This window comes from Alligator sinensis, unplaced genomic scaffold (genome assembly GCF_000455745.1).
Source record: "Alligator sinensis unplaced genomic scaffold, ASM45574v1 scaffold753_1, whole genome shotgun sequence".
NCBI lineage: Eukaryota > Metazoa > Chordata > Crocodylia > Alligatoridae > Alligator > Alligator sinensis.
In genome coordinates, this window is record NW_005842625.1 from 709,685 (window position 1) to 714,689 (window position 5,005).

Consider the following 5,005-nt stretch of genomic DNA (forward strand, 5'->3'; position numbering starts at 1 on the left):
GGGTAGAAATGGGGAATGCCCCAGGGAGAAGTTGTTATTAAAAAAAAAAGCAATTGATGCAGCTGTGTTGACACTTGCACGTGTGCAGGTGTGTTTGACCTCACTTCACCTGTAAAGTTGGTGAGTAATGCCCTTCTTTTTGAGTGGCAGCTGTCATTTAACATGTATTGCCAGTTGGCAGTGAAAAGGCAACCACTTGCAAATAATGCAAACTGAGCATAAACTGGGAACAAAGAGGATGGTCATGCTTTGAGGCTGCATCTCCTTGGCAAGTGGGACTATAGTTTTGTGTTGAAAAGATAAAAATCACGTTTTTATGTTCACAGAAGCTTATGTAGATTGTCCATCAAGAGTTCAATTGTGGAGTATAACTGCAAAAGAAGTGGTTTGACACCACTTTATAGCTGATTTGGGTTAACATTCCCGTTGGTTATGATCTCTACTGAGTGTAGAGAGATTTTGCACTTATACTTAAGAGAACACATCAAGTTAGCTTTGTTCTTCTACAACCAACCAGTGCTGCTGAAAACTTGGTGCAGAATTGTAAAAGACCTCTAGAAGTCTGCTTTTTCACTTCCCAAGTGAATCCAGAGTGGGAATGAAGTGCTACCAGATCTGAGTGGTAGAATTTGATTTCTCTTTTGCCTACATTTTATGGTTAAATATTGCGAGGCAGTAGAGAATCAATCCACAAGTGAGGACCACAGATTATTTGTAGCACATTACAGTAAGCTGAGACACATTGATTCTAGAGGTCCTGAGTGCTACTGCCTTCTCATTGAAGTTGGGATCACGTCTGGATTTTTGGGTAAGGCTCGAGCCCTAAGGAAGAGGGGAAATTGAAAAAAGAGCACTTCTATCTGTATCTTAGATTTTTGGAGGGAAAAAAGGTAACAATAGTGCAAAAACAAGTAATAATGAATCTATTGATAGCTATTCAATGGTGTAAGCCAGCTTGTGTGTACTCTGTGACAGGGAGGTTACACTTGGGGGGGACAGATGGGTTGTTGCTGGGAGCGGTAGGGTCCTGAGGGGCCAAGGAAAGCAAGCTTTGGGGCTGTGACTGGACAGCCCAGGGAGATTCCCAACTGCAGTCATCCTTTAATGGCATTCTCGCTGAGACTGGTTAATCCTCACTAGTAAATGACAGCTGAAGCTGTCTCACTGGTGAGTTTCAGAGTTGAAATCCTAGAGGGGGCATGCTCAGCACTGACCCTCTGCATCAGAGACCCCCACGGTGCTCCCAGAAGCAGCAAGCTAAGGTTACAGAGACCCCAACTGATGATCCCTAGAGGCAGCAGAGCAGGTCTTCCAGGGCAGCAGTGCTAACTTTGTATAGCAGTGATGACTATGACCCCGAGAGGCAGCAGAGACCCCAGCAAGCACCTCGACTGCATCTCTGAGCAGCAATCACAGAGCAACAATGGCAATGCCAAGTGGCGCTCTAAGTGGCAGTGGTGTCCCTGAGCAGCTGCCCAAGGGGCAAGAGGCGGTGATCCTGAGAGGTGGCAAGTGGTGACAAAATCTTCCCTGGTGACCTGGGAAAGAGCCCCTTTTGCCCCCTGCTGGGCTAAGCAAGGCTGTGACTCCCTGAGTAGGGAGCTGGCCCTTGAAACTGTGGCCCAACAAGCCAGAGAGTTAATATTTTAAAGTGTATGGTATGTGTATGACTACATTAAAGTGGTTAGTGTATTTAATATTTTGGGATGTTCAGTATTTGAGGTCAAATGCATATTTTACTAAATAAAAATGTCTTGGGGGTGCATTGGCTCGCTGGTGCTAGGGCTGAGCTATTCACTGAAAAGCCTCTAGATAGGCTAGACCTATAACCAGAAGGATTTCATGTATTATTTCACTGTCTTTTAGACTTTGTTTAGCATCGTTCGGGGGGGGACGGACGGACGGACGGACAGTCTGGAGTAGCTAGCAGCCACGAAGGGGTTAACAGCAGCTCTCAGAAGCTCCAAGAAGTTGCTAAGACACAGTGGAATATCTTCTAGGCTTGCCCAATCAGAGCTGGAGTAGATGATGTAATACTGGTAGCTTGCATTCCATTGGTCACCCCTGTAGCCATCCAGTGCCCTATTACAGGGTTTACAGGCTGGAGTTCTCTGGAAGCCTGAACTTTTTTTTCCTCCCTTTCTCAGTCATTTAGACAAGGCCTTATAGCCAAAACTCCCCCCAAACCCCAAAACTGAAAATCTAGCAGAGCTCTTATAGAAAATGGAATTTTTTTCTCTCTCTCGCCTCTATTTCTCCAACCACAGCACTAACACTGCTTATAAAGATAATTTCAGCTGGGTGATAATCCTGTATGTCCTTGCTATATCTTCCACAGAGTCTGCTCTAGTGCCACTTTGGGATAGTCATCTCTAATTGCATTCACATTACAGGAATTTTGGCCTCTGAAGGGACTGCAGAATGGTGCTTGCCGCAGTCATCACCACTCTTTGATGACTGTTCATTTATATAGCATCTTTTTCACTTAACTTTGAAGTCTGATATCTTTTACGAGAATTGTCTGTTTGTCTGCCAAGAAGATGTTGCAGATGTGCAAGGCCTGCCTATTCCTGTGTAAGAGGGAGCGGTGCAATAAGGAGCTGGCTACCCTGGGGGATCAGCAGTACAAAAGTACATTTTTCAGTATGTTCAATTAATCTCCTGCTGTGTGCCAGAGCTCTTCTTCCTCTTGTGCTACTATAAGAAAAAGCAGGATAAAGTTTCTGTATTTGTGTCTTCTGTTCCCTTGAGCACCTCCTGGATTGCCCTGTTTCCTTCCGCTGGGATCTCTTGTCTGCTTTCTAAATGTGTTTGTGCTTACAGGAGAAGCATATTTTAGTGGGATGAACACAAAGGTAGGAGCCAGCATCTTCTGCAATCTGACTCCAGCTCTATTGGTAACTTTGTATGGAGTTACAGACAAGTCACTTAAAGGGAAAATGACATTTGTGTCTGAAAATTTTGTACCTAGTGCACTTACAAAATACATCCAGCTTTACAGTCTCTGCAAAGTTGGAGGAAAACCTATTTCTTTGTACATTTTATACCACCACTTTTATATTTTCTGCCTTGTTGGAAAGGGTCTTTTCAACATTACCATGGAGGAAGCCAAATCAAAAAAATGTTAAAATACCATTAGAAGAAAGATTATAAATTATAAAGTGTCTTGATGCCCACCTTGCTGGGGTCATTTGGTCCCAGCAGTCTTTCCTGCCCAAGTGCAGGGGGCCTGGACCCGATGATCTGTAAGGTCCCTTTCAGGCCCTAACAACTATGAAACTATTCATAAACTCTATAAACTAGATTTAATAAACACTTTGTCAAAACTGGATTTTTTTTTTAGATCAGTCAGTCACACAAATATTAATACAACCCTCCCCCACAAAAACGTTAACCTCTATGTCTTAGTATCCCCAACTGTAATACAGAGATACTGTAGTAATGTTTACTAGTTCAGGGGGAGGTGATGAGGCTTAATGCCTTGACAATACTATTATATTTTTTTAAAGGATGTTGAGAATGAAAATGGTGTATCCACACGAAATAAAAATGTTTTTCCCCTCCTTCTGTATTCCCATCTGAATGAATCAGAAATGTTTAATGACTAGAAGAAATAGGAGGGAAAAACAGGTTTTGTGCACAGTCCAGAAGGGTGCCTGAACTGCCGTATCTTTACTTTTCAGGCTTTCTTGACCTTTAAAGTGGTAGAGGTTTGAAATATAAGCCCTAATCTTGCATGTTGTTCTGCAAGGGAGAAACCCTGTGTTCCTACATGCTGGTTTGCAAGGTAAGCACTAGAGTTTGTAAAGGAAAAATAAAATTAAAACCTAAAATGGAAAGAGATGTTTTCTTTTTGTTTTGCATGCAAGTGTATTTCAGTATTGCCCTGCAAGGATTTGGACCCAGGTACAGTATAGTGGAATTGCGAAGTGAAGCTAACTGGGAAACAATGTACAATTAACCATTTTGATAGCATAGAGAAGACAGCATGGTCCCGCGGAAGTCAGGCCTTGGGGCTGGTAGCCACAAGATACTGGTTGTAGTCCAGTCTCTGCTGCTGAAGTGCTGCATGACCTTGGCTAGTCACTTCTTTCACCTGCTTGTCCTGTCTGGGTTGTAAGCTCTTTAGAGGAACTGTCTGTTACTATACATAAGCTTGCGCTGCCTGGCAAAGGGCCCCCAGGCACCTATGTAATACTAATACCAGCAATATATTTGATTATCTAAGATGTTATTAACAAAGGAGGGTTTTAAAAGGATGTTTATTTTCCTGCCAGCAGCCCTTTCACTTAAGTCTTTGATACCAACTATGAGAGGGGCCTTTAGGCCCCTGCTTTTACATGGATTTCAGAGTTGCTCTGCCAACTGAAGAGGAAGCAGGGCTGCTTTTCTAGTCTCCAAACACTGCCACTGCTGGAGCACACACATAGAGGATTCCTCTGATCCTACTTACTTGCTTTCTCTTTTGCCAAAAAAAAAGTGTGTGTGTTTTTGCGGGGGGGGGGGGGGGGACATCAGAGCAGGAATCAGTATCCAGCATGGGCTGTCCAAAGTGAGGCCAGGCAAATGACAGGAAAAGCACCAACTTCGCTGTGGCTGTGAGGCTGAGGTTGGCTCCTGATTCCCAGCTCCTTATTTCCTGTTCCTGGTTCCTTTCTCCAAGCGACTCTTTACACAATGAGAGGTTGCTAGTAGGGTGGGGGCCGTCGTAGAGGACACTCCGGTTTTCTGCTACTCTGTCCTCTATTGATACAAAACCCAACACCTTTATGTCCTCTATTTTTCTCTTCAAGAGAAAAAGCATCCGGTTTCATATCAGCAGAGGGCAACCAGACTGTCCTCTATGATGGCCACCCTAGCTGTTAGTCATGAGTTAGCCATGCTGAGGAGAATGAAATTTCCTAATAATGTCAGGCATCAAGTATCGCCTCTTATAATGTGAAGAAGGGAGCTCGATCTTCAAAAAGTGCCTTGCCGCCCACCGTGCTGGGGTCATCACTCTTTC